Here is a 25,140-nt window from a genome sequence, read left to right as displayed (position 1 = left end):
TAGCATAGCTAAACCAACAATTTTGTATCCACTCCACAAACAAGACCCATGATATACCAGCTTTAATTTCAGCAGTGCTCAGGTACAACACTGATCCAACTCTTATGAAAATTGATTAAAAATTCAAGAATTTAGCTGGTTTCTCTGCTAATAGCACCACCATGAAGCTTTCCTGTTTTCTTCATTCTAACCATGGTAGGAAAGCATTCAAAGTAACCCTAAATGTACCAATATTGAAATAAAGAAAACCATGGAATACTACTGACATCCACTGCTAAGGTATCAGGAAAACTTGCCACAGTAGAAACAACTGAAATACCTGAATAAAATTGAAAACATTTTTGTTCATTTCCTCTGATCTGCAGATCAAACATTAGTGATAAAAATCTTAAACTCCTGATAGAAAGTAAAATATGAGTCTGCCTGCCCTAAAGCCACATTTCTTGTTTCTTTATGGATGAATCAGTTTTACCTCTATCTTGTGGAATGTAGCCAACATAATTTAGGGTCCCTCCAGTGCCTGCTACAATTACAATTCCAGATTCTGCAAATGCTTCTAAGTGCATCTTTGTAATCTCTAAGTTACAATGCAAAATCATTTTCTTCCTTTCATTCCCATACCATTTGGCATCCCAGGAGATGTATTTAGGTTCTGAATGTCTTATTTCATTTTCCACTTCTCCACACAGAGCACTTGATCAAGAAGATTATTTTATTATTATTCCCATCTGAACTGCATCTAAGCCTGTTTTAATTTATTCCCCTATCTGGAATATCAGTTTTGATTTCCAGAGAACTCACTGTCCACAGCAATATATTCCTAAGTGCTCTGTCACTGCTTCAAGTTCACTTCTGTTATGACTATAAGACAGTTTGAGTACACCAACACTTGCTTTTCTTCCACCTATAAAACTGCTTTCCAGCTGACATAGAATGCCATAGTCCCTGGGATTTTTCACCCATCTATTCAGTGGAATAGCCCCTAAAGCACATGTACAAACATTGTTCTTCAAAGTAATTACATGAAACGAGAGCCATTACCTCCCTTTTGGAAAAATTAGGCTTTCTCTACTAAAGAACCAAAGTCTCTACTATCCTCAAATAGGCAAGAAAAATAAAATACATTATTTTGATCAGATAAAAATGCCAGAGACCAAGAGCCTAAAACAAAAATAATTTTTTGTTCTCTTTCAGTTATACGCACAGAATTTAAAAACCATGCATTTACTGAAGGTCACGGAATCATCAAGGTTGGAGGAGACCTTTAAGATCATCTGGTTCAAATATCAACCCACCACCACCACAATCACCCCTGGACCATATCCCCAAGTGCCCCTTCCAGATGTCTCTTGAACACTCGAGAGGTGATGACTCCACCACCTCCCTGAGTAGCTTCTTCCAAAGCCTGACCACTCTTTCAGTGATTTTTTTTCCCCCTAATATTTCATGTGAACCTTTCCTCACACAATTAAATGGCCATTTCATCTTGGCCTTCCTGTTGAGATTTGGTAGAGAACAACAATCTCTTCTAAGGGAGTTGTAGAGAGTGGTGAGGACCCCCAAGACTCCTTTTCTCCAGACTAAACAACCTCAGCTGCTCCTTGTAGGACTTTCTAGACCCTTCCCCAGCTTCATTGCCCTTCTCTGGACACACTCCAATGCCTCAATCTCCTTTTGAAATAAGGGGGCCAAAACTGGACACAGGCTTCAAGGTAATTTGATTGCCTAAGTAAAGATATTTCACAGCCAGAAGAGCTGAACTGAAAATTCTATTAATCTCCCACTGTTTCAATGATTTGAAGACAGCTCTAAAAATTATTTGATTCTACTTCAGTGAGTGTAACTAAAATACAAATCTTTGTACCTTAATGGCCTGGGAGCTGATATGGGAGCCAGTTTACACTGCATATGGGTTTTTAAAATGACCACTGAAACACCTACAAATATTTTCACAATCCACTACTACACATTGAATGGCCAGTGAAAATATTGGAAAAATGAAGGTCTGAAAATTAGTCCTTAACATGGGAGCAGGACTAACAGGAATTTACACTCCACAGGCTTAATTTGGAATCACTTTGGAGTCAGCAACCACCATTTTTTTTCCTTCTGTGAGCTGACAATTTGACGTCACAAGTTTTCTATTCTGATTCCAACATCAGTACCTCAAATTTGAAAGAGGGTTTTCATCTCTGCACAAAAAATGCCCAATACTCTGCAAATAAAGTCCTCAAAGTGCAACAAAATGCTTTAATTAAGTATTTACTTTGCTTAGTGCTATTTCTAATTTATGATTTGCCAAAGGCACTGTTTTACTCGTGTTAAGATGGAATAGTTAGCACAGCGTGAAATAGATGGCATCTCCTCTGTAGCAAAAGTGAAAGGTTGACTTCTGCCCTGGGCATCTTTTATTTTTTGTAAAAGCTTAGAGGTAGAAACTGAAGCATGATAATTGAACCTTGAAGGAAAAAGTAGTGACATTATAAGAACTGCTTCTGTCAAGTGATAAATATCCTGTGATATGATATATTTAATTTGTACTAATAAATTCATAGTGTCAATAAAGATTAAAAGGTAGTTATGCCATACAAAATGGGACATGTTGGACATGCTGACAGATAGGGCCCACTTACCATTCCAAGTAATCATGCAGGTTACTATCAGATGAAAATCAAAAGGATAATTCACCTAATCTTGTTTAAAAAAATAATTCTGCATTTACATTTATTATACACGGCATATTTAAAAGGTGGTTTTCATATTCTGCAGCACCCAGGGCATAAACCTGAAAGTGCCAGTGGAAATAACAAATGATGTAATAGAAGTGTGTAAAACCTGAGGCAAGAATACGTCGCAGTCAGAACCCAATGGCTCTGCTCAAGTGACACACACATTTGCACTCAGAAGTTTTGCCTTTTTTTCATTTTGGTTAAAGCTACCACAGCAGCATTCTCCAAGTGAGGTGTGTCAGAACTAATGCAGCTGAATGTAGTTCACTGTAATTGAAAGTAATTCATGCTGTCACATTTACTGTAACGAGAGGTCACATCTCCAGGGCCATAAATGTTGTTCACATTAATCGTAACTGACACCTTCCTCCTCCTTCAGGGAAATTCAGCCATATTACATGGCTTACTTCACATCCTTTTTAAGTATCTGAACTTTTTTATGTTTGGCTGGTTTTGTGGTTTGTTTTGTGTTTATTGGTTTTTAAGCTAAAAACAGGCAAAAACACCAGCAACAAATTCTGCCTAGTGCCTGGAGATTACGTCATCTCACAGAAAAGTATGTAACAATAATTATAATTACCCCAATCTCCAAAAATCCTACAGATGTGACCTGAAAAAAAAATGATGACCTGAAATCTGGCTATTTTGGAAACAAAACCAGTTCTTAAATTATAAATACATATAGACCATAATCTAAAAGAGTAAGTAAAATACAACACACTCCATAACGACCCCCTGGACTAAATGCATTAATTTCTTCCTAATACATACATATATTTATGATTTAGGAATCATAAAGCCCACAGTAAACCATGTTCTTATTTTGGAACAGTTAAATCCCATACTGGTATGCCAGGGAATGACCTCCATTCTCATCATGACTGTATATTTCAAACCTGATAATTCAACTAGGACACCATTTCCTTTAAAAATATTAACCAGTTATTTGGGGGGTTAGGGCATGTAAGTCTGAATCTTTTGATCCCTAATTACAAAGCTACACACCTGAAGAAGCCTTTCAAGGCACTGAATGCATGTGCACTCCATAATTAACACAATGTACAGGAAGTGGAAAGCTTTTCATCTGCATGCTTAGTTTATCCTGAATTATGGTTAAAAGATGAAAGATGCTGAAGCAGAAGTGCAATGTAAAAACTCACTGGCAAGAGTACAATGTGCTTGTTGGCCAAACAATAATGTAAGTTTCATTGTTTTGGTTGGGTTGACCAAGAACCTGGGTTTTCTCCTTGAAAAATTCAGTGGTATCTTAACTCAGAATTAAAAGCTTAGGGTTTAGGTTTTTTCTAACAGATCCGTATGGGAACACAAAATATAAATTTTCATTTACTCACAACTACAACTGATAATATTAATGAAAAAAGGTTTCACTGATGAATCTCAGAATTATGTATTAAAGAAGTGAAGAACATAAAAATAGGAGGACAGATTCATTTCTATAATAGCTTGGAATAATACTATTTTTGAAAGGCAACTTAAAGTTAAAATTAATTGAAATTGATCATCACTCCTCAAGAAAATCAGTTGTTTGATTTCCTTTGGTATAACTCAGTAATAATGCTACTGAAACCAAATAAATTAGATGAGTTTATGAATTTTTGAAGAATCGATGTTGAAAGACTCCAGACTCGCTACCTATCACAGAACACAACAGGCATAAATAAAATTGTTTCTTAATTTTTCTGTTGTCTGACAATGTCATTTAATTTTGGTGAGACATCCAGCAATTGTGCAATTTCCCACAGTAGCATTTGGTGTAGAGATACACAAACCATTGCTGTGAGCCCTGCAGTAAAAGTTTGCTGAATGACCTGAAACACCAAAACAACAAACACATGACCTCACTGCAATAAAAAAGTCATATCATACTTATTCTTCTTACCTATAAGTAACATTAATTATTATCTTTTTAGCAACATCACTCAACATTTCTCAGAAATAATTCTAGGTTGCTCTTCCAAACAGGCAAGCACTTCATGTTTCATAATTACCACACTATTGCATCATATTTGTCCTGCACCAGATCTGCAATAGCCTTGATGGTGCTTGTTGTACCAAACACATCAACAAGGATAAAAACATGATTTACATTTCAACTAGTTCCCCATCTCAGCCTTAACTGCATTACAATTGCATCAGTTTCTTGCTCTGTAGAAAGGTATTTCAGCACTTCTACCAAAGTACCTCATTTATTCCTAATTTCCAAGGTTATCATTAATCTATATTTTTCCATTATAGAATCACTTAGGAAAATAGCTCAAAAGTCATAGAGAAACCATATTCCAATAAATCACCATTGCCTTTAATACCTCAGCCTCACAAAAAGTATACGTAATTAAATAACCATGGGCTCTTCTAACCAGGGAAGTGATTTTCCCTTAGAAATACTTTCTTTCCTGTTCTATAAAGAATAAGGCAGAATGTAAAAATACATTTAGATAATAAAACATGCACTCCTATTGAGTCTTATGAACTACAGCTGCTCAAAGCAGTTCTATTATTTGCTTAGGACTCTTTATGTACTTCAATAAATCATCAATCACTAATTTCAATGTTTTTGGTGAAAAGAAGCAGCAGCACTAATTATTAACCAGTCTGCCTAAACTCTGAACATGGTTTTGCAGATATTCTAAAGCTCATTTTTGTATAATAACTTCACAAGGAGTATACAGTCTAATATTTTATTAGGATTGAGGATAAATCAAGGCAATATGACAGGGAATTCAAATTTTCCCCCTTTTCCTACTTTACTTCATCATTATTTGCTGCACTCTTTTCCAGCAGATTTGACAGCCCTGAGACGTGGAGTTGTGAGGCCAAATCCTGCCAAAATGAATGTCCTGTTCACTCCTACTGGAAGTCTGTTCCCATATCTCACCCCTCTGGCATTTAGAAAGCTCTTCTAATCACTAATGTAACTTTACCCACAGCTAGTTGATACCCAGCTGTTCTTGTGCCAGCACTACCCTTTAGCTAGAGCAGCTTTCCTCTCCCCCTCATGTTCCCCCACTGAAATTCTCTCTCATTCTTCCATTTTCCAAGCTAAAAAATGTCATGCTGTTAGTTGCCTCTTATGAAATAAGTTTATTCTACACAGTCATCCTATTATCCTTCCTCTGCACCTATTTATTTCAATTGATCCACAAGAGGATGATTAATTTACCCTCTGTCAGAAAGCAATTTCCACATTGTGACGAAGTATGCACATAAATCTGTTACGTAACTTTAAAATACGAATTTCTTATAGGTCTGTTTCTATGAATCTCTTTAAACTCCATACCTTCAAATCCTTACTTTAGGGCTCAAAATTGTCACCATTGAACTCCACCAAAGAATCAGCACTAGTTTCTCCAATCACTTCTGATTGAAATCCATCACATTAGTTTTTGAAGCTCCCCAGACTTCCATTTCAGTAGGGCACCTTGAGCATTTATCATTTCTATATAAGCACATTGAGCTTCTTAATATTTGACATGTGGGGAGCCCTTCCCATAGGAATGCTTAAAATACATCACTTTTCTTGGAGGAGAAAAGGATTATTCTGGTAGGTTCACATAAAGCCATCTTTTCCCTTGTTACGTAAGCCTTGATGTCTGTGTTGTCAAGTGTTTTTCATGTCCAGAGTTAAACAGCATTGTCTTTTAAGTCAAAAGGAGTAGGCCTGAACCCAGAATCTGGAAAGCATCCAGCTGTAGTAATGTTTTCTTTGGATGAAATATGTTGAACAAATGTAAAGCCTTTTTACTACTGCTACAAAATATGGTTGGATTAGGTCTTGGGGCTACACACTTTGTCATTTCAATTCTGTGACAGCAACAAGCCATGAGAGGAGCAGAGAGAACTCAGGCAGTCAGCTCCTGTGATTATTAAACACTTGACATTTCTGTAAAAAATACTTCACACTGAAAGAAATAATCATTTTCTTAACCTTTACTTGCAGTCTTCTAGAGGTATGATTAATCAGGGGCTATGCTCTGTGGCTGTTTATTTTTCTGGTTTTTACTGCATGTACTGGCACAGGTCATTTGAAATGTTGTCACTTGTTCTTTGCCTCTCTCTTGAATGTGCACCTTTTCACCTTAACTTGCTTTCCCAAAAATAATAAACATACTTCAGACAGAATCATTCTGATAATACTTAACCCAGGTGAAAGTACATATTTTGAAAGTTAGATCATCAGTTATTACCTCTGTTATCCCATTTGCTAAACAGGAATACTGGAGTATTAATCGCATTTTATGCCTCAATTAGATTTTGGTTCATTACATAAGAAAGGGCAGCACAGATGTTATCAAATAAAATTAAATTACAGGATATACTTTAATTCTGAAAAATTACGTGTTCAGACACCATTTATTCTTCCACTCTGGAAAAGCATAAAAAGTCTCAAGAAAAGGCCAAGATAGGTTAGTTTATCTCCTGAGTGATCCAAGGTATTCTCCAGACCAATGGCCCACCCCTGGCCAAGCAGAGCTCTGCTTCCTTGGAAGACCTGAGACACCAGAAGCCAAGTCTGAAGTCAGGCAGCAAAACATTACTACAGTAATGGCACAAAGAAATTCACTTGACGTGCTCAGGACAGAAAACTGACACTAAGCTTTTGTCTCTCTGGTTTTTCTTCACCTCCAAGTTTCACCAAACTCCACAAAACATCAGTGCAAAGCATGTTTACAAAATAGAAAGTAAAAATACACATAATTGCTTATACACATTCTTGAGAGTGCTTGTTCTAAGCTGGAGAATAATATTTTGTGCTCACTTGGTGTGACATTGCTTTAGGCTGTCTATGACACAGGTATTTTATTTCTAAACTCCCACTAAGCTTTGAATACATTTTTTAATTGGTCAATGGAATAAAAAATAATTAATACACATGTATAATATAAAATGCATCAGGGAAAGATGCATGCAGATGTATTTATCTTATAAATAGCAAAGTGACCATAAGATGAAAAGGCAGATAAATATCAAATGGATCTAGCTGAGAAATAACCTTAAAACTGTAGGAGCAAGACGGCAGTAGAAGCTGCTAACCTGCAGCCTGAGAGGGAAGGCACTGGCTCTGCACTGATCTTCCTGCCCAAACCAGTGAGCTTTACATCCACTCTGCCTATTCTGTAATTAAACCTCTGGCTGCAGTGAGCACCAGCTGGACCCAGCAGCTTGGCAGCACCATTAAACCTGGTATTGGCTGGCAAACCAAACAGTCTGAGCCATGAGAGCATTCTGGCTGTCCAGGGCCTCTATTGCAGCACCCAAGAATTCTTTGCACAAACACAAACTCCAGCACTGCACACATGGCAGGGATGAAATCAGACTCTGCAAAGGAGAGAGGAACCCAGCCCAACACCACTCTGCAGCTGGGCCAGCTGAAAGGCTGCTCCGTGCCAATTCTACCTGCATCTTGTTTGCTTTCATATTTTAATGGTAGCTTAGAAAAAATACATAATACAGAGCCTGTATATTATGGATTATGTGTACACACAGCCTGCAGTCTGCTTCCATGTCACACAGTCTGTACAGGCAATGCACAAACCACTGGCACAGTGGGGAACAGAAACTGCAACCCTTCCCAGCTGGTGTGAGCAGCAGTGACTCCTCACAGCAGCTCCTGCTGAAAACTGGGGAGAAAGGGACATTTCAAGCCAAGCCCCTCAGCTGGGCTTGTTCCCAAATCCATCTAAAGCACACTACAAGGATAGGAGAGATAGGAGAGCATTCTCCTGCCCTTCAAAACAAAGTAGGTCAGTATGACCTGGCTGTGTTTCCTGACATGTTTATGCTGGCCAGCTATTGCAGGGAAGACTTTTCAAATACACATCCATCAGAAACTCTTCCATATGTTTGCTATACCCTCACACAAAGAGCCAGAGGAAACAGGTAGAGGTGAGAAACTGAAATTGAAGATACAGAGCTATTTTTCTTTAGATATAAATTATCTGTGTCCTCATATTAATCTAGAGAATATCTCCTTGCCAGATCAATATAATGCTGATGAATATTTATTTTTAAAAATTGTTTCCTTAATTTTTACTTTCTACTATATTATCTTTTCTCTTTAAAAACAAAATGCAAAAATAAATCTTCCCCACCCCAGGTGCTGTAAATATTAAAATAACACTATCCATCGAAATTTGCATGAAATCTGATTTTCAGCACAAAAATTAGCAAAAAAAGTCTGAAAATCCTGTGTGTGCTCAGTTTAGGATGAACACAAATACAGAAAGTTCATGTAAGAAAAGATTAGTAGAGGATTAAAACTTTAAAACATAGGTGAAGAGAAGGTTAAAACAGGATATAGATCCTACCACCTTTCAATCATTTGTTTAAACTCTGTTTGGGTGCATAAGGGTTGAAACTGGATTCTTTGGATGTTCTTCTGCAGCTCCAGTATAACCAACCACCACACTCACAGCAAATCCTGCCATGAGTGCCTGCTAAACAAACAGCTGGACAATCTGTTTGGCAGAAACTGTGGAAAAGCCAACCTCAATTTACTGACTGAACTGCAGGTGAAGTTATTTTCTACTTAGCCAACATTAACTAAAATTAAAATATTAACATACACTGAAGTTTAGATACTGCATTTAGCAGTGCAAATATCCAGATTCAGTGCAGGTAAGGGACTAAATAATGAACTTGAACTGAAGTTGAAATAAAGGATCATACCTACATTTACAAAAAGAAAAACTTGGTAAATCATAACTGTTTATTTTCTGTTCTTCTCTGAAGCACAATAACTGCGGAATTCAAGGAAAGAGTTGAATCCTTTTTCTATACTGAGTGAGATCTGCCCTAAATTCTGGATTACATGGCAGGAGCCATGTAACCCTTACACTGTGTCTACTTGGAAAATGTCAATTTAATAAAGTTTAGGTCAAGTTCTTCAGAATCCATCCTTATATCTGTCCTCAATCACTTGCCCAAGCAGACCAAGTTCTGAGTAGATAACAGTAACTACAGCACTTGAGGCTCACAATGAAACATCTGACAGCTTCCATGAAGACTGCCTGGATAGTATCATTTTGTAGATAAGGAAATTCAGCCTGCTTCAAGCAATAAATTCACTTTCCATAAAGAATGCAGATGGTTAGATACCAGCAGGATGAATGCTGTACTGGCCTTACATGAAAGATTTAAGCAAGCAGCTTCTCTATTCATCAGCTATGCAAGAAATTCAAGTTTTTAGCATTAATTTGCAATAGAGTACTTATTGTTATGGGATCAGACCTAAATTCTATATATTTCACTGTTTCAGTGTCATAAACTGTGCCAGCTTTTTTGTGTTCTACCTTACCTCAATTACCTCAACTTAGCAAAAAGTTCATTTAAAAAACACATAAAGCCCTTATAACATTTAAAAATGTAGTTTAAGACTTTCCATCCCTCAATAGTACTACATACACTAAGACTACATCCTTAACTTTTTGTAGAATCAATGTTCTTACATCGATTCTAAAATCATACTGTAAAAAATCCCAGAGTGTTAAGCAGAGATGCTCTCCCCTCAATATTTCCCTAAGTACCCCAGAGGAAAGCATTACCATGCCTAAACACTGAATGCTCTGCAGCACTTGTGTAGTCATTACAATACTTTGAGTCACTTGACAACTGCACATAATATTTGTACTCCCAGTGGCAGAAGAAACCATGATAATCTACTTGCAATCAAAGTGCCAACACCAAAAATAAGTTCCAAATTAAAAGCATTAGACTACAGAACTTGAAGATGAAGGAGAGGGGGGAAAAGGATTCAAAAATATTGATTAAAATGTTATGCCTCCAAAGCATTATTTTCACTGTCACTTTGGGGAATATTTTTGTAACATTTTCACATTCATTCATTCAAGCTCCAGAAATCCACAGCTGGGAGATCTGAACCCACAAGGCCCCATGTTTTTCTCTTCAAATTCTGCTCAGAGAATCCAAACCCAGGGAAAATCTGGGGGCTGAGGCTGTACATTTACAGTATATCCATGCCAGTTCAGACAGCAGTGAAAACTCGATTCACATCAAACATGGACATGATAATGAGTATCTTCAATTATTCAACTTGGAGCTCAATAGAAAGTTGGACTTCTAGAGGATGTCAGATCCCTAACAGGGCAAGGAGGCAATACCTGCCATGGCTGAAGCGTCACTGAAAAGAAAAATTTAAAAAATAAAAATAAGGGAGGAGTTTCAGAAGAGTAAGTCTCCATACAAAATAAAAAATTACACAAGAAAGTAAAACAGAAGATATATTTAACATTTTATCAGGGAAATTGCTAAAGAAGTACCAAGAGCTGGATCCTCTAAGTAATTTCAGCAGAAGGAGAAAAGAAGAAAGCAAATTCAGCTCAATACCAGACTTCATCCTCCAGGAATTTGAAGAAGGGACCATAGAAGTTACCAACAACATCAACACAGCTAAAAGCTCAAACAGAAATCATCATTATCTGATCTCACCCAACAAAAGCCTAGAGTGCTTTTTCCAGCCTGAAATAATGACTGCCAAAAGCAACCCAGGGAAATGCTTTATAATCAGACAACTTTATTGCTATAAAAACAAGAACAATTCAACTCAATTAATAAAATCTTTTCCCTTTCTCAGGCCAAAAAGCAGTGCCCTTCAAGCAACCTAGAGGAAAGAAATTAATCTATGAATAAAGTGTCCCTTAATAAGTTTAGTAACTCCATTTTGCCCTCCAAACATACCTCTGACCAAATCTGCTCTTTCTTGGCTGAGATCCTATGTAAACTTGTCAGAAGAAAAGCACAACACATGAAACTGTGCTCAAGTATTAGGAGTGAATACCAGAGGCTCATGTCATTCACTAAAGAGCTGGGTCAAAAGCTCTGACTGGTCCCTAAACAAAGATTTTCTTCAATTCCAAGAATGTAGAATTTCTTCTGCCCTCTTTGAGCAGCAAAGACCGTCCCACCCAGACTTGCAGACTGGTCAGATGCACATGGGGCATCTCCTGTCACCTCTCCCACACTGCTGTGGTGCTACTGCTCAAAAATTTCACCTCACATCTCAAACTTTGTACAGCTTCCCCATCCTGCATCAAGATATTAAGTTTCTCTATATCCAAAAGGTTTAGGACTTGACAAAAGCAAGGTAATAATCCAACCCAAGTGTTTCTGGCCTATCCAGGACTCTCTCAGTTCTATTCTATGTATGCATTGACAGATCCTAAAATGACCTTCAGAACTCTAACACAGAATACACAATAACCTACCTAAAAACAAAAGTGGAAAGAATTACAAGATTAGCAAAGAGCTGCATGATAAAATGAGAGATAATGCAATTAACATTAAAGAGGATACAAATATAACTCTAACTAGACTAGGAAGAAAAAAAAAAATCTGATTAGCAAAACAAAATGTAATGAATGAACACAGTTAACAGTAGTCACAACTAAGTCAGCCTACACAGAAGTAAGTTTGGAAGAACTGAGTGAGTCTACCATAATTTTGCAGGCAGTAATTTGCTCTAGACAACATCACGAGATCTAAAGTATAATGGGAACAAATTGGATTAGCACCAATTGCAAGGAAATTAAATGCAGGAGTACTCAAAGAGGAAAGAGACATGCAAATTGCTTTCATAGCAATGATTTTCTTTGGGACTGCAGAGATTAACCCAGCTTGTTTCAGTAAATGCAGGGGTAGTCTTGTTTAAAAGAACCTGGTTTTAACAGGGGAAAGTGAACATTTTTAGGAAGACTTTTAACAGCTTTTTTAATGCTTAAGAAAACATGACAAAGATTTTTACAGCTCCATTGGAAAGCAAAAGTCAAAAAATACAAGACTTTGACCAAATTATTTTTCCTTTGAATTGTCTTTCTTTCGTTTCCCAGAAGTCCTTCAGGTTCTCTTTGCTCCTACAGGTGTCCCTCAGGGTAACCTTGTCCAGGCTTCTAATCTCACAACGAAGAGCTCAGCAAAAGTTCACTTTACTCAAGCATACAGTTCTTTGTTTCATACTCAGTCTACTCAAAACCACACCACAGAACATCAAAAAAAGCCAACCAGTGACATATGCTGCATGTTCTCTTTACAAACAAATTTTGCACTAGAGTATTTTACTGTAACAAGTTTCTTCAAATGCATGATGAAATAACCAGTTTTTGAAACACTGTGAAATCACTTGCAGCTTGGTTACACAGTACAGATCTTACTTTTTGAAACCAGCAAAAACTGTTGAAAATCCACTAGATTCATGCTAAGGAGACTGGAGACTCATTTTAACAGCTTATACTAATACATTAATATTTATGTCAAATGGCCTTAAGAAAATATAGCTTTGTTTGTTCAATATTATTTACATAGAGATGCTTTGTTTACTAGATGAAATTTTATTAATCTTGTTCTCCAGTTAAATTAAGTTCTTCTAGCTATATGGGGTTTTTTAATTCTTTTAATGCAGATATTTTCAGTAAAGCAACTGCCCTGAAAACACAAATATAAAATTCAGAATTGATCAGAATTAATTTCTCTCATCTCTCTGCACCATTAAAATACTAAGTGTCTAATACTGTTTCTTCTTCCTATAATGAACATCCAAGTACAAATAACCAGAAAGATTTGCTCACAAATGTGATCAAAACACCTTCCCGAGAGCTTGGTGCAATGGATATAAAACAAATTCTCTGGAGGCTCTGCCCAACAGTGAATTCTGCAAGAAATATGGAAATCACCTGTCCCCAGAAATTATTTGTAACATTTTTTAAAGCTTGTTGCTTAAAATACAGCAGGCTAACAAAGCCCTGTCAGGAAAAACGTGGTACATGTAAATCACCTGCTTCCAGAGCCTTCTCTTCTCATACAGCAGGATTCTTATTTCCCTCCTTACAGCCATGGAATAACTTTCTAGCGAGAATTCTGGCAGGGCTTTAGAAGGTCATGAGCCCCAAACTATTTCTTGTTGACTACAGACACGTTGCTCAAAGAAAAGTAACACATTCTCCACTGTGATCACAGTCCCTTCTAAGGAAACGATCGAGAACACGATGGAATCCTAAAATATTTAACAAGGATGTATTTTAGAAGCTGCTGCTGACAACTTTACTATTTCTGTGAGTATGTTTTACAGCATGACTTCCTTCCAATTTTGAAATATTACTACCTTATTTGGGAATACTGAGATCAAAATCTTACATAGGAGAAAAGCTCCTAAACCGTACAGAAAGCAACGTAGGTAAATGCTGAACATTCTTTCATTACCTATAATATGAATTTTAATTTACAGCCTGATGACAGAAGTGAAAACTTCAATGGGCTGAAGAACATGAGTACAAGTTACTGCAACACTAAAGTGGGAAAAAAGCCCTCAAAAACCTGTGCTTTATCTGCATGATGGCAGTGCAGAGAAATACACTCCCGTCATCACCTGTGTTAGGCCAATATCAAGGTTGATATCAACACTGACAAAACCCCCAAAACTGCCTGCTCAACAAACTATCTCAGCACTGTTACATTTTTCATCCTCTAATTTGATTCTAAGAAGCTGAACAAGTCACCTCTCATATTTCTGCAAATATACAGCTATAGATGTGTATGTATATATATATATATATATATGTAAAAAATGTCCCTGAAAATCACCAACAAGCTCAAGAACATTGGCAGTGGCCATATTAACTGAAAAAAAACAAAGAATGTGTACCTGAAACCAAACAGGGATCTGAAATTTCTTTGATTACATTTATGTTCAACTCTCACATCCCTGGTCACATCTAATGATAATACAGTCTAGAAAATTCTCATCTCCTGATAGTCACATCAAACAAAAAAGAAAATGCTGCTATTTAATCTACACTTTAGAATACCTCCAGAGTAAGGACTCCTTCCTCTGTCAACATACTGGGGTCCATTTCCTTTCAGTACTATGTAAGAATATAAATATTTACTAAAAATAGCTCAGCATGAAGATGAGTCACATCATCATGTCCTTGGAGACCAATTAAAAGTGGAGTCATTCTGATCAAGTGTTACAATAACCATCTAATAATCAAAACAAATAGAATTACACCTTGAGTAAGTACTATTTAATGCAAGAACAGCTGAATCATACCATAAGTTTCAAAAGGTTGCATTGTGTGCAGAAAGAATTTCATTACTTACAATGGATTACACATCACAACAAGGCTTGAAATACCGGTTCTCACTTTTAGAAGGAAGTTAGAATGTGTGGGGGACATGAACTTAATTAAATTTTGCTAAAGAACCCACTTATCCCCACTCATTTGCTGCATATCATGAATAAGAAAAATTGGCAGGAGTAGGTACTGCTCCCTTTGGGAAGGAGACCAAGCAAAGACCAGTCTTGGGGAGAAACTTTTTTGACCTTGGCTCACACAAGCCCATAGGACCGTGAGCCCGGTATCTCATGTGTAAGGCTAGTGAATAAAAATGCCAGCAGAAATATTCCAAACCATAAACCCCTCCAGTTAATACCAAATGGCCCCAAAGATTGGTTAGAATCTGCCCATTGGAGGCAGAGTGACAGAAACTGGACACTTCCCTTACAGGTACAACTTTAACCCTCAGATTAACTGGAGTAGGACCAAACAGGATTTTCTGGGAACCACAAGGGCAGATACAGAATGATGCTGGGCAGCCACTCTGCCTTTTACTTCTGCCCTAGCCCAGAAGGCAAATGCTTTTCTCTCTCTTTTATTAATTCAGTGCAAAAAAAAATTATATTTAATGAGTAACATTTTGATTTCCAGCTCAATTTTCAGAAGTCCCTCAATTTCAGATACCTAAAATCAGCAACCACCTTTAAAAAAATTTGTTCTTCTTTGCAGAAGCACTGCTCACAATATTTAAAGAACATACCTTAGCAGTACATTCCTACACAAAAATCTAATTTAGGAATTCTGCATTAAGACCTCTTAATGAGCCTAGCCACAAGTGAGGGTCCAACAGGTCAGCATGCTTTCAATGAGCTCCTCTATCACAACTGCCAAGATGAGTAAAAATAATTCATTATTAAAGTCTTCCCCAAATTGCCAAGAGCATTCCACAATATTTGTAATAAAATCCTTTTTTTAACATTAGTTTCTTTAAATTGATCAACATGTCCTTATTTGGAAGGGATATGGAATATTTACACGGGATTCAACAGATACATGAATGTTTTATTTGACATATTCTGATATTCACAATACTTCAAATAAAACATGGCAAAAAAACCATGTGGGGAACAACTGAAAAACAATAGCCAAGATTTTTGACTGTATTGCACTTTTTGTTTCAAGAAGTTGTAAACAAGTTTAAGAACTTTTTCTCTATACTATCCCTACTATAAAAGACTTTTTCAATCATCAATGAGAAAGAAAACTGTCAAGATCCAATTACACTGTTGTGAACTCTGTATGACAAGCTGTTCTTGCTGTTTCTCTGGATCAATATTCTGTCATTATTCATGCCAGAAAACTTTTCAGACACCTCAATTTAAATGAACACCACAATAACTGAGTATTTGGAATAAAACTGGCTGAAATCCATTTTCATGCCAATGTGTGCTCATAGACTGTGCTTCTGTATCCATTTGAGTACTTGTCCTGATGACTAAGCTAAGTCCTATAGAAGCTGTCTTATTATATAAAAGCAGTTCTAGCAATTCTAATTAGGAGCATTTGTTATTCTACAGAGATGCAATTTACAGTAGGGGTCATAAAACAAATCATGATAAAAGCCAGGATAATGTTCCTCTACCACCTCAACTTGATAGATATTGTACACACGAGTTAATATTTAAACTCCTTCTCCATACTCCTGCTTTAGCTGTTTTCACGCACAGAGAAAAGCCAAAGGCACTAAAAATGGCCAGTCCAGGTGCAGAATTTTCTTGGTTCAACTCTTGCTGCAATACCCATCGTGCTGCCTACAAAATGAAGTGTAGAGCAGTAGCCAAAGTTAAGTGTGCATACTTGAGCACTAACATTACAAATCTGGGGGCTTGCTTGCAAAATTGGTTAACACAATGCTGAAGAGAATTCTTGGATGGGTGGCACCTTTTTCTGACCACCTCTCCTCTAAATTCAAATTAATACAGTATAGTAAATAAAACCGGGTAACTTTAACTATGACCTAACAAAATATTCTGAATCGGTAAGTAGTGAATAAAAAATCAACTTGCAATTGAATACTGAACATATTATTCCTAAAGTAATAATTTATCTATCAAAATACACATCTACCTCACAATTCAACATAAATGTACCTTTTCTACCAAATTCCTGATTTGGCCATATATTCTACTCCTTTGACAAAAATCCAAACATATTATACACTGGAAGCACAAAAGTAGCTTAGAAAATCTAAGGGATAGTAAGCAGATCAATTCCAAGATTTCTCCTAATCTGGGCTAGACCAAAAACGTACAATGAGATTTCAAAATGTAAAACTAATACTGCTGCTAGAAAACAAAATAGGTGACCTATTTTTTATAAGAATAATTTAGAGGTCTTAAGCAATTAGTAAATGTAATAACACTTCAAGAGCAAAGAGTCATCTGTAACAAAGTAACATTTGAAAACTGCATCTAAAGCAACTTCCCTTACATAATTAATATGGGCCTGCTTCCTAGATTAGTACATGCACAAGGGAAGTTTTCTTTATATGGAGCTCTGATTACAAGATTGCAGGAAAGGTAACGAGTTCCCAGGGCATGTGACTTTGGCATTCATTGTCTTCGTCTTCTAATCCTCCACAAGGCAAACTGCTACACAGTAGAAGTACTGAAGGAGAAATGCAAATTCAGACCAGAATACATTTAAACTATCTTTGATTTACCATGTCACTAGATAAAGCAATTTTCATCACAAATCCCTGAGAGTCTTTAAAAAGTATCTAGATGATGCCCCTGCAACTTCTTAGCTATTCATTTTCAAATATACAGAAACACAAAGCTCAAAGCATCCCAAAATGTGGCTTTTCAAGTGCATTTAGAAATCAGAAAAGGATTCTGTCCCACAACAAGGAACATGCACATGTCATGCATAATCTTTTTTCTAGGACAGCAACATATCCTCTTTCTCTTACATTAACTATTATTAATAGTTGCCACTTGTATCTCAGTTTTCTGATCAGAAGCTTAGTAATGCCTTAAAGCCTATTAGGTCCTACACGAAATTATTGCTTCTGTTTAAAAGTGTTTTTTTCCCATAATGACGTGTTGGGACCAGAATTCAGAGATTCTTATTTTCAGGCATGAACAAAACCAAGAGATTCACACTTCTTATTCTCCCAGTATGTGTTAAAAGAGTCCATTCCAAAATATTGAATAATACAAAGTTATTGCAGAAGGAATGACAGTTTTATACACATTTGTGACCTGTGCTACTATGTATTTCCATTGACCAAAATCTGAAAGTCTTCCTGGAAAATTATGTCTTTGCCAATGAGCCAGATCAGTTTGGATTCACATGCAAAATATTCTTTCAATTTTACACTAGTCTGTGATTAAACCAGGATTATATAATTGCATTCCTGGTGACTGGCTTGCAAAACCATAAACAAACAAAAACCCAAACAACAACAGCAACACAACAAACAGAAAACCCAGTTAAAAGAGTACATTCCACTGAGAGCAATTTCAACTGCTGCAACAGCAGCTGTCTTTGAACTGCTCAAACTTCCCTAAGAAATGCCTATATGCTGTGTAGAAATGCAATAGTTTCCTTCCTACTATTTTTTTTTTCCATCACAGGCTTCTTTTTTCTTTTAAGTTCTTCCTAATTCCTTCTTTGGACTTCTATATCAGACACAGAATTAACTAAGCTGATAGACCTGGCCAAAATAGAAAACAGAAAGGGATCACTTGCTTTTCAAGTCACAATGATGAGTCATATGGGTTTTCATAATTCATAGCTGTATGTAAGAAAATAATGTCAGAAGATTTGGGAAAATATAAAGTTGTAACACTTTCATGTACAAGTTTAATGTGATACAGAAGGGAAATCCAGTTTTGCAGGGGTTTGTGCCCTTACATGAGGTGCAATTCACTTCCTTAAAAAGATAGCCTGACCAAAAGGTTAAAGAAGAATGAAATAAAATTCCAGAAAAAAAGTGTTCTGCCAGTGAATCACCATGCCAGGCTGCTATGACACTCCTTCCACTCTAATTAACTTTACCTTTAATGTGATTTCTGTAATTGTACAGAACTTAATAGGCAGAGTCTGTAACAAGAACTCAAAGCCACCACTTCCCAGCTCCTGAGAAAATACAGCATGTGAGAATGCATAAACCAAAACTATTTCAACATTAATATCTTGGTCCACAGTCAGCAGAAATTGTATGGATCACATCACTTGAACACAAGTTATTCAAGATGATTCATTCCTTCTTCTGATGCAGAAATTCCAATAGAGACTTCTAAATATAGGTACCCAGTAGTTTCCAAATCATTCTGGAATACACTTAAATCTGAACTAAAGCTACTGGCATAAACAGGCCTAGCTTATTTATTTGGCAATAACCACAGTAGTAGTTATAGCCCTTGTTTATTGATCTACCTATTCCAGCTGAACAAAGCAATTACTTGGTTGTTTTTCATTAAAAATGTAAACAGGCATTTTAAAAATCCTAAAGGATAATGCTGCTAATTAATGGCATCCTTGAAAAAATTAAACATTAATCTATTTGGTTATACTACCTAAAAAATGATATCTCACAATACTTCAGCAATATAAAGAAGGTTCAATGAATGTACTGACAAACTTTCCACCAGCCTTAAAACACTTCAGTATTTTCACCCCCTATTACTACAATAGCATGGAAATCTTCTGTGGAGGGGAATTACAGCCCTGGTAAGGTCACAGAAGACAAATTAGGGAGCTGTGTTTATAAACACTAGGTACTATTTTTTTATTTGAACTGTGAAGTTTTTCAAGTTTTAATTTTGTCAGTACTCATTCAGTCTGCAGTCATGCACACCACACACACATGCATGCACAAAGATTTCCTCTTTCTTCCTGCAAAGTTTCAGAGTTTCCACATTTTTTTGCTCTTGATTCATCTGGCGCAATAAGATGGACTTTTATTAGTAATCAATTTTGCCATTATTCTTGCTAGAGAAAAGACACTACTTTTGAGAATGGGCTTAGGAAGCAGTCTCTTCCCAGGCTCATATTCTTCTATTTCTCTCTGTGACACTGAAACAAGACTGAGCTCAGACAAGAACCACTCCTAGCCAAGGAATAGCTGGATAAGGAACAGGGCTAAATAATTTACTTGCTTGAAGAAAGAAATCCTGTAACCTCATTTCATTTATGAGAATTTTCACAGTGCAGCCCTTACAGTGTGTAGGTACCACACATTTCATAAGGACAAAACCACAGTATTTGATCCTGCAAATAATCATGAGGGCAGTAAACAGATGAGAGGACAGCATTTATTTTGTCTTGCATGTTGTCCTTCTGCTCCATGTGTACATCCAAGCCTCTGAGCACATTGAACAAAGAAGTAAACAGAAACTGACAAATGAAACAACTGCACATAAGAACCTTGTTGTGTTTCTCATCTTAATTTCTTGTACTCTGACTTTTGTTAGAGAACTGAAAATTCATCCCATTTGAGCAGCGAACACCAAAGTTGCTGCTTTCTGTCATTTTATGTGCATTTTAGTTTCTTTGTAAGATGAAGAATCTGATTATCACACTGAAAAACTATGAGTACTCACAATTTTAATTTAGAAAACTATTGCAGCAACACTAGGAAGATATAGAGTTATTCAAGAATAACATTGCTGCTTTGAAATTCACTTTATATTCAAGTAAAGAATCTGAGAGTACCTAGGACTCAACTGTTCTATTCATCTCTGGATCTCTCTGAAGCAAATCAAAGTTATTGCCTTAAAACTGTCAGGACAGATACCTGCACCACATGTTAGCCATCAGCTGTGCAAGGATCTCCTGGGCACTCTGAAACCTGTATTGAAAGTGAGAACAGATAGGCTGAACATGTCAGATTTCACTGTATTAGCAGTTGGCTCCCAGTTAATATTTAAATAATTAACTAGGAAGTTTTAATCATTGCATTTGCACTGCTGTGGTAGAAAATACTTCCCTCAGAGAGCCCCAACAGCATGCATTTGGCCATGAAGATATGCCTGCAAAGCTGAGGAAACAGGACAAAGATAAAGAGCAAGAAATAGGATTATCTGCTGCAAGCTATTCTTGCTGAGGGTCATTCTCTAATCAGCCTCCCCACGCAGCCACTCCTGCATCACCACAGCCTCAGTGTGTCAGTACAAGGCACTGGTCCCTTGTTCTTCCCTGTGTCAGTACAAGGCACTGGTCCTTTTCTCCTCCCTGTGTCAGTACAAGCACTGGTCCCTTTTTCCTCCCTCTGTCAGTACAAGGCACTGGTCCTTTTTTCCTCCCTGTGTCAGTACAAGGCACTGGTCCTTTTCTCCTCCCTGTGTCAGTACAAAGCACTGGTCCTTTTCTCCTCCCTGTGTCAGTACAAGGCACTGGTCCTTTTCTCCTCCCTGTGTCAGTACAAGGCACTGGTCCTTTTCTCCTCCCTGTGTCAGTACAAGGCACTGGTCCTTTTTTCCTCCCTGTGTCAGTACAAGGCACTGGTCCCTTTTTCCTCCCTGTATCAGTACAAGGCACTGGTCCTTTTTTCCTCCCTGTATTTAATGTCCCCAAAGGCACTGACCCAAAAGCATGTCCAGTGTTATCACCTGCAAGTGCCACAGCACATCTGGGAGCAGCAGTCACAACCTCACTGCATTGGTTCTAAACTTTTCTTTGCAGTTCACACACAGGCACTGCAGTTCCAGTGTAGAACTCCTAGTAGAAAAAGAATTTATGTAACATGGTAGGAGTTTGTACATTTGTAAACCCAGTAACAACTGCAAGTGCTTGTAAGCATGTGCTCCTCAGAGCGTGCACAGCCCTCACTAGTCCCAAGCAGTTTCTGATAAATGAGAGTTTTGGGAAAGCATTTACTGCCAAAGTAACTCACACAGTTCCTCACAACCACCTCTTTGAAGGAACATTCTGGAAGCTGTACAGGTTTGCAACCACAAAAAAATTTCAAGTTACTCTTATGATTGCAATCCATTCTCATATACCAACATTTCAGGATTACTTTGACTTCTCTGTCACACCACAAAGGCAATTATAGCCCTTTAACCACAGTACTGGCAATGGCAGGGCACAGGCTCTGTACCCAACGTGCTGGGTCTGGACCAAAACTTGTCTCTATCACCTGACGCCTTCCTTCCACTTGGTTGAGCTCTAAAAATCATTTCTAACAGCAGCTAGCCATGCCTGGTTTGGAGTGGGACAAACCAATTTGAGGGTAATGGAGAGCAAAGAATATAACTTATGTCAAAATACAATGTGTGTGTGGTGTGTTTTACACAGCTTGCAGACCACTGAAGAGCACAATCTAAAAGTACAAGCAAACTTGTAAAAATTATCCCCAAGCAGATCCTAGAATGAAAAGAAGCCATCAAGCAGCCCCTGGCTTACACATGCAGTACCAAGTAAGCCTGAGCTCTGCAGTCCCAGGGGATAGCTGCCCCTGCCTTGCCAGTCAGCAAAAGTTTCAGCAGCACAAACACACAGAAAGTGCCCAAAGCCTGACATCCCCAGTACCTCAGAATCCACACTGCAAATGTAATAAAATATTTACCTAGCACAGAGGGACATGGAGAGTAATCAATAAGACCCAATTATACATGGTATTTACAAGGTCCCTGGTGGCACCTTCCAGCTCTGCACACTTTGCTTACACATCTAGGAGTGAGCCCATGTCATGTGGGCACACACCTCCACTCTCCAGGCACTGCTGCAGCACACCAGCAAAACTTACAGCTCTCCAGGGCAAGGGAAAGAGGTTCCTGTAGCCAGATCAGCTTGGAGGACCACAAATTAAATTTTGGTAGTGTTTCAGAGAGTCTGTGCCTTGCTACCTAATAAAGAACACTGCCAGAGCTCTTTTGATTACCAAAAAAAGCAAACTGGAGCTGCTTTTGATTACCAAAACCACTCTAACAAGAAATGTTACTGCTACTACACCATTTAGATGCAAGATCTGACAAGAGACAGATTATTACACAATAACTTAAGGTCACATGTAATTACAAATTAACATTTTAATTAAGCACAAAACTCATGTCCTATTTTTCCTAAACCTGTTTAATTAAATACACCGTGACAATGAAAAAGCTCTTCTGGTTTACTATTAAATCACTTTGAATGTTGTTAGACCAAAGCAGAGACTGGTGACAATTTCTCATTAGGAAGGAAAATGTAGTTTCTCATGCTTTTCATAGAAGATACAAATTCACATTCATTTCTGGTACAGTATTACTAGCAATGCTTTCACTGGTACAGAAACATATTTTAGTTTCCTTTCCTCTAGGAGCATCAGCAAAACAAGACCAGCAAAGTACATTTTTTGTGTGTGATTGGCTTTGACCACAGCTCTGCTGCATCAGCAAAATGTCACTAAAACAAGACAAGAACAGCAACAGTTGATCACATCCCTTTTTGCTGCACATGAGGCTCTACTCACACTGCCCACATTGTACCTCTATACTCAAGTACACAGTCTGAGAGTATCTAAGACTCAGCTGTTCTGCTCATCTCTGGATTTCTCTGAAGCAAATCAAGGTTATTGCCTTAAAACTGTCAGGACAGATACCTGCACCACATGGTAGCCATCAGCTGTGCAAGGATCTCCTGGGTCCTCTGAAACCTGTATTTCCTGAGCAGCTCCCATCTAAGCCCTCCCAAGTGCTCCTCTGCGTTACCCAACGCTGTCACCTCTGTGATAGAATCTTGGTGAGCACAGATCTCTATTCCCAAGGCCCACACTACAAAGATGAGAGAGTTATCCTGATGATCAAAGACAGCCAACTCACCACAAGTGTGTCTGACAACACCTTTTATATTTTATGATCAGACTGGAATACTAGGAGCTCTCAGATCTCTGAGAGTAGTAAAACCAATGTGCAAATTCACCTAAGGAAACTACAAACAGTTTTTTATAATCAGACACGTCAGTGATGGCAAAGACAGCTCACAAACCACGTTAGAGACAGAAAAGCTTTCCCCTGCTCTTTGCTAAGGAGACAGGAGATCATAATGCCATTACTGACCTCAACCTCTGACAATGTCAACAGAGAGCAGATGCTCAGTTACTGGCACAGCACTCTGCTCTTTGAGGTAACAGCAGCTTGACACAACATGCTTTAAATGACATCCACACTTGTCACATGGAACTATGCAGGCTGTTACAGGCATTTGTCAGCTTACCTTGAAAAATACCAAAATAGAGAAGCTGCCCCTAACTGAAAACCTCACACGCTTAATAATGCAGAAATCAAATAAAATTAATATAAAGCCCCCAAAAAAGAGACTTGAACTCACTTCATTGCATGTATGCTTCAAGTATTTTTCACTACAGGATAAATTAAATTCAGTAATTAAACCATCTGTGTGCATTGGGTCTTGGGTGAGGGGGGAAAAGACACTACTTTTCAGCTGCTATGTTTATTTTTTCCTCCCAAAGCCAGGACTAAATTCAGATATAATTCTAGAACGGCAGAATTATAGTCACAATCAGTATAACTAAAATAAGAACTTGGCAACATGTCTCTTCATGCCTTGTATGGCATTAAAGGTACCATCTGTGTGCTTAACAAATTGATAATAATGTCTTGTTACCAAATGCTGCATGCTCATGTATGTATTAAGGCTTCTACTCTGAAAATGCATTGAAGCATAAAAAGAGACATTAATTCTGAATTACCTGAACCAGTACAATTAACATTTTGGCCATGTGCTAATCTAAGTACCATTTATCCACAAAACAAACAGTCCACAGAGGGCAAAACAAAAACAAACAAGAAAACCCAGGTTTCCATTCCCAGAATTTCAGTTCTTTTTCTTTACTCATTCTGAAGTTGCATCACTCCACAACTGAAGGACCAGCATTCAAATGCCATTGTAAATGTATTGGAAAACTGTAGAGTGCAATCCATCATGTGAAATTTCATGCAAGCCCCTTGCTCAAGTACTTCTGCCTGCTTTGGTGCAGTCCCTGCTGCTGGGTGATAACAAAGCTCTCAACCCCACTTCCCTCCTGTGCTTCCAACAAAAGGAGGGAGATTCTGGTGGCACAACCCCTCACAGAGGGGAAAAGCTGCCAATATTGTGTGTCAAACTTGGAAATGAAACTGTGGGCAAACATCTGGAGCCAGCTGAAGAGCAGAAAGGAGAACCCAATTCAGGCTATTCTCAGCTCTTCATCACTGCTTAGTTTAGAAAAAGAAGTGAGGCTTATAATTGAACTATTTCAATTAAGTCACTTTGAAACATGAGGGTAGGGAAGAACCACAGTGACAGCTCTGGGAGACAGGAGAACAAGTTCCCTC

At 37.7% G+C, this 25,140-nt stretch overlaps 1 protein-coding gene across 6 annotated transcripts in view; it reads right to left on the bottom strand.

Moving 5' to 3' along the window:
* The window catches only part of CACNA1D (calcium voltage-gated channel subunit alpha1 D), a 169,190-nt gene that overhangs the window by 116,950 nt on the left and 27,100 nt on the right, over positions 1 to 25,140 (bottom strand). The gene's annotated exons all lie outside the window — the stretch shown is intronic.

This window comes from Agelaius phoeniceus, chromosome 11 (genome assembly GCF_051311805.1).
Source record: "Agelaius phoeniceus isolate bAgePho1 chromosome 11, bAgePho1.hap1, whole genome shotgun sequence".
NCBI lineage: Eukaryota > Metazoa > Chordata > Aves > Passeriformes > Icteridae > Agelaius > Agelaius phoeniceus.
The sequence above is the reverse complement of the archived record's forward strand: the minus strand, read 5'-3'. Positions and strand labels throughout refer to the sequence as shown.